Genomic DNA, 6,461 nt, shown 5'->3' with positions numbered 1-6,461 from the left:
AGTCGGGCGTCTTAGCGACACCACATAAAGGGCTTTAAAATAAATGCCACAGTCGGGCGTCTTAGCGACACCACATAAAGGGCTTTAAAAGAAATGCCACAGTCGGGCGTCTGAGCGACACCACACAAAGGGCTTTAAAATAAACAATCATAGTGAATATCCTGGAGGTAGAACCATCCCAGAGATACTCGATAATAACAATAATATCACGGGTTAGTCAACAATAATAATAATCATAATTATCACAAGTCACAGGTAGTAGTTCCAGTTCTGGTTAACAGTTTCACCTCCGAAGACCGACACTAAGACCGACACTTGACCCATCCCAGACTGTAATCCTTAACCATGGACACGGCTATTCGAATAGGTTTAATCTCTGCAGAGGGTGTACTCTTTACCCAAGAGTAACGGATTTCTTTAGTCCATCGGGACTAATTCCGTCTACGGTCTTTTTGTTGAAAACACACCTAACTTGCACACACCAGCTTATCTCACACGTGTCTGGAATCACCCACGACACCTGTTAAGCAAACTCTAAGTGGGGAGGCTACAACCTCGCGTAGCATGGGATCAAATTTATATCGCGCGCTCTAAGGGGTGGCCTCCCCTCTCGGTCCCAACCGGAAACACCCATGCCCCCGGACCAGGTGGCCTGCCTACCAGCTACAACCGGTATCTTCCACCATGGCCTCTCTGTACGGTGTGTGCTAGAAAGAGGTTGACAACTTACTGAACCGTACTCTACTTGCTGTAGAGACGAGTGGTAGTACGAAAAAAGTATGGGGGTTACTGGCACAAGACTCGATCTACGGTCGACTCAGGAGGTTTAAGTATTCCCTGCATGATTAGCATGACGAATATATTTCAACCAACAGAGTCACCACTCATATCACCTTGCCATGCCATACCAGACATAACCGTCCCGACGGAGACTGGCGACAAACTCATGCCTACCCAAGGCAGAGGTTTTCCCGGGTTCCTGCCGGTATGCATGCAAGGCACACGAGGGTGATTATCATCACAAGTGTGTCCATTTCCAACAACATGGAAATCAATAACATGCACCCATGCATATGATCATATCACATGAAATAACAAGTTTCTCCAAAGTGAGGTGATGTTATGAACGTGTCATCGAACACACAAAAATATTATGCCGGGGTTCAGAATGCTTGCCTTCAATGTGTGGAAAGGCAGGGTGCACTCCAAAACTTGAAACATTTCTCCTCTCTTTAAAAATCCTATTTTAGCAATATAAAAGAATTAACACACAAAATAAAAACAGCACCAAAAGTTGTTCTGAATTTTTTTTCAAATAAATCTTAAAATAAACTAGGTGAAATTTGAGAGAGGTAGGAAAAAGAATCATTTCATTTGGAGTTATATTTAAAAAGATATAGTCAGTCAAAGTTCTGGTCAAATCTGATTTTAAATAAAACAGAAAAAGAAAAACATTTCAGAATGGAATACGCTTTCGAAGCGGGAGAAACGTACTGGGGTGGATTACGCCTTCACTTAAACACGTGGACGGCGCGGTGAGACACTGACAGTGGGTCCCGGGGGCCCACTAGTCAGGTTTGCCTATTTCTTTTTCCCCCTTCTTTCTCTGTCCCGAGCGGAGGCGGAGCTCCGGCGATCGTCGCCAGCGACTGGCGGCTCCTCGCGGGGCCCCAAGGGCGGGGATGGATCCGCCACTCCAAGGCGGTCCTCCCGGTGGTCGCCAGGCCGGTGGGGACGGAGGGAGTTGCCGGCGGCGAGCTTCGCGGCGGAGGAGGCTTCGGGTGGATAGTGAGTTTGGGGCTGCGGTGGTCTCTGGCCAAAATCGAGCGTGGGGTTGTACTCACGAGAGGGAGGGAGAGCTCTTGGTGGAGAGAATGGAGAGGGGGAGGCACTGGTGGCGACAGAATCTGCCGGAACTTGGCGGCGGCCGAACCGGCCGCACTCGGGGAAGAAGGCCTTCCCTGGTCGATTGGCTGCCACTGGGGGCTTCCTGGAGACCGCTTGAGGCTACCTTCGTGCAGAGACGAGCTCGGGGCTCCTTAAATAGGCGAGGCAAGGCGGTTCCGCGGCGGCCGTGGATAAGCTCTCCGGCGAACCGCCTCTCTGTAGCTAGGGCGACGTGGCAGCGATGAGGGCTAGCAGACACGCTTGCGGATGAGCTCGCACTGCTCCAGGGGCCAGGTGGCGAGCGGGAGAGGCTTGGGCGGCGCTGCCCGTGGCAGAGGCGCACTGCCGACGCCGGCGTGCCGCCAAAAGTGCTCTGGCGGTGGCGCTATAGGGCACCAGGGCGGGCTGTCGTGTTGTGGCGAGGCGGGGAGTGCGTGGCGAGGTCCTGCCGTGAGGGCCAAGATAGGGGCGCGACGCGGCGGCTCGTGTGTGCGGCTGCAATTTGCGCGCTCTGGGCGCGCCCAGCGCACGCCCACCAGATGCTCGGCGAAATGCCATGGCATGCTAGGTGGCTCGGTTGGAGCTGGGGGTTAGCAGGTCTAGGTTTGGGCTTGCAAGGGGATCAGTGGACAAGCTGGTTTGGTCAGGGGATCAGGTTCACAGTGCAAACCAAAAATTCATGCCAAAACAGATCATGCCCATAAGGTGTTTGACAAAATTCCAAGGGCACTTAGGCAAGTCTTGGAGTCGTCAAAAACTCCAGATCGGTGTCTCCTTAGATGCAAGAGAGAGTGGTAGGGTTAGTTTGGCAAAAGGAGAAACTTGTTTGTGCAAGTTTTACAAAACTTCAATTTTGGAAAGGAAATAAATGGCATCATTTCATGAACCAAAATTAATCCAATGGGTGCATGCTCCTGGATTTAGGGGTTTGGTAGGGCTGTCTACAAGTAGGAGAAAACACAAGATCTTTGGAGCAAAATTAAATAGGGTTGCAGTAGAAATCACAAGACTGGACCAGAATGAAAAAGAGGTTGATTGACTCAAAATTTTCAAAGAACAGCACTAGGTTTTTGCATAATGTTGAATCATATGCTACTACCAATATCCCATAATTTTGGTGGAGGCTAGAAAGAATTATTTAAAAGGGTTGTAGTGCAAATTGCACTCTGGACCAGAGAAGGAAAAATTGATGCAGAGCTCAAATTATTACATAAATAAAAGTGATTTTTGTATAAAAGTGATTTAAAAACATCACATGACATCTCCAATTTTTGGTTAGAATTTTAGGTGAATTTATCCAATGGTTATAGTTCAAATATGGCCATATAACCTTGAAAAACCATTTTCAAGAAAGTAAAGATCAAGCAACTTAATTATTTAATTAGTTATATTAAATAAGGGAAAGTTTCTCTTGACAGATTAAATAAGTCCAAAGACATATTTGGAAAGTTTTCTCTTTGGGAAAAACTCATCATAACAGGGAAGGAAATGATTTAAAAATAAAAATGGAGCTCAGAAATTCAAAGTTTTAATTCCTGGCAAAAAATTTAATTCATTAAAACAAGGCCAATTTTTTTTGGGTGTCACAGAGGGCACATGTCAAGTTTGTGTGTGGCAAGGAGACATGACTAGAGCGCTTGATGTATCAGTGTGTGGGGGGGAGGGGGTGGGGGAGGGGTAGGCAAAGGCCTAACTATAGAGGTAGAACGACTCGTATATGTGTTGAGAAGGAGAGACCCAGCTATGTCATGAGGGAGATCGGTCGACATCCATACATAACTGAAGGACGGGAAATATGATGGGACAGAGAGATAGAGGAGAGAGATAGGGAGGGAGAGGGAGGGAGAGGGGTAGAGTGCTGGATGGGTGCTGGAGTTGCTTCTCGGAGATGTTGGGGGAGGCCTACTAGACAAACTGAGGGTGGAACTGCAATGTTATCAATAAGAGTGGGGATGTGTTTCTGTGTGTGCCTGTGCGTGATAGATCTATCGGGACGCATCCATGGATGATGAAGGGGAACCATGTGTTTGGTAAGCAAACCTAACTAGATCGGTAGATCAACTGTTGTTTGTCGGAGGAAGGGAGAGACACAACTAATGAGGTAGATCGATCGATGTGTGGGTAAAAACGAGTTATAAGGACCTAGCTGGCTATATGTATAGCGAGAGATCGGTCGGTGTACGTCCATTTGTTAGAGGCAAATAAGGCCCAGCGAGACGGATAAACAGAGAGAATGAAGCTAGGAGGTGGTGCGAGAGGCCCAACTACTAGCTGGATAGGGGGAGGAGTGTGCGGTTGTGAGATCGATTAAAAGAGGGGTGAGAGTTTACACGTGTGTCTGACCATATGAGAGACACGAGGCAAGGACACATAAAGGAGGAGATTGAAGCTGTGTGTGTATGCTGTAGGCAGGCATCGCTGGAGAGGTTTATCGATCGGTGTGCGTCGGAAAGGAGTTGTGGAGACTATGGGAGAACGACCTAAAGGAAAAAATGAATGTGCCCGGTGGATAGAATGCCGAGGGAGGGGGAGGGCGAGGAGGGCGTGTGCATGCACGAGAGAAAGTTAGTGGTAGCTACAAAGGTTAGAGGACTGTGTGGGTGTAAGAGACTAACAAAGATCATAATTTGATATGAAAGCGGATTCATATATTTGAATAGGAGATCATAGTGTTTTAAACATTGCATGCATGAATATAGCGGTGATACATGTGCCGTGCACATGTTTTACCATAATGTGATAATGCATGGCGTTTGCAACTCACAGCTAAATGCCGAACAATCTAAACCATACTATACATCAAACAATCTCACATTTTATTTGAATTTGTGATAATGTGTGGCATTTGCATCTTACAACTAAATATCGAGCAATCTAAACAATACTATATATCGAACATTCTCACATTTTATTTGAATTTGTGGTAATGTGTGGTGTTTGCAACTCACATCTAAATACTTGTAGGCGTAGGGGGAGGGGCACCATACATAATGTGATAAACACATTATACATATGAGACATGGTTTAGATTATGAAGATCTAGCTAGAGCTAGAAATGTAATGTGATTTGAAATCAAAATAAAGTGGATTCAAAAAATCTAGTTCGAGTTCATATAGTACACATCGTTCATATGTAACTCGATACTGATCATGTGGTGTGCTGTGAAGATAATACACAAACGATGGTTTAACTTGACAATAATGATGATTGTAGATCTTATTAAAACAGAGAAACGAATTCAAATGCTTTGACTTCACAACAATCATTACTGTAGATCTTATTCAAATTTAGTTCATATTGAAGCGGTAGTATATAAGTTTGGAATGCACTAAAATGTTCATTTGAGTAGTAGGTTGCATGCCTTATACACGTAGCCAAATATTTTAATTGAACATAACATGAATTCAAAGTTTTGAATGACATTTGTAGTGCGCATTGATTTGGTACAGTACACGTTAGGCTTGTCCGGAAATTTCAACCCGCGCCTTGTTAGCCCGAAATATTTAAGATATATCTTTGTCTCGTTGTGCTCCGACAACTCCCTCCATCTCAACCCGCACCTTGCTATTCCGAAATTACAACGCGCGCGAAAACTCCCACCTCCTGTGAAATCCCGACACGTGAAATGCCCGTGGTACCCCTGAACCGAAAGAACCGCCTCAAATCGGTGGGGGGTACTTTCGTAACTTACCCCACATTTTAGGCAAGCGCGTCTCTAAGCCATGGTTCCCCACTGCCATCCCATCCGCCCACCCATTCGTACACCGAGGCCGCGAAAACCCGCGACGAAACCCCACACCCTGCTCCGTCCGCCACCCAGCCGGAGCTTCTTCCCCGACGACGTCGTCCACAGCAACACCTCGACGTCCCTCATCCACCGTACCGGATGAGGATCCGTCGTCGATCTCATCGTCCCGCCGGTTCATCCACCCCGTCCTCCACCTCCAAGGAGCTGCCTCGACGTTCCCCTCGTCTTTCGCACCACCTCCATTCCCACACCGCCATCTTCACCTGCACCACCGGAAGAGCATCATCATCACCGTTTCCTCGGATGAAGCTGCGGCCTAATCGGCGCCACCAAAGAGGTTGTACACTAATCGCCGCATTTTCTTCTTGATTCTATCTCATGGTGCTACCGACGCTCGGTCCCGAGCTGACACGGCGCGGCTCCATACACGACGGCATCGCCGGCCACTTCCTCCACAGCGTCGCTCCCTCGGCGGCGACGTCCACATCAGTAGGAGCTGCTGCTGCTTTAGCTCTCGCTCGCGCTGTTGCTCTGCTCTTGCTCTCGGTCCCCTGCCTGGTCTGCTCTTGCTATTGCTCTTGCTCGCACTGCTGCTCTCGCTCTTGCTCTTGATTGCGATGCTGCTCCAATTTGGCTACACTTCAGTCGACTGAATCGACTTTTGAGTCAGTCGATTTCCAAGGGGTGGGCTCGCCGGGGTGAAGGAAGAACCAGCCACAGCGGGGAGGGGGGCTCGCCGGAGAGGTACCCCACTATCTATCTTAGGGTTCAGGATGGGGGCGGTGGTCGCCGGCGGTGGCGGGGCGTTGGCGGGGCGTTGGCGTG

This window comes from Triticum dicoccoides, chromosome 6B (assembly GCF_002162155.2).
Source record: "Triticum dicoccoides isolate Atlit2015 ecotype Zavitan chromosome 6B, WEW_v2.0, whole genome shotgun sequence".
Taxonomy (NCBI): Eukaryota; Viridiplantae; Streptophyta; class Magnoliopsida; order Poales; family Poaceae; genus Triticum; species Triticum dicoccoides.
Note: the sequence above shows the minus strand (reverse complement) of the source record.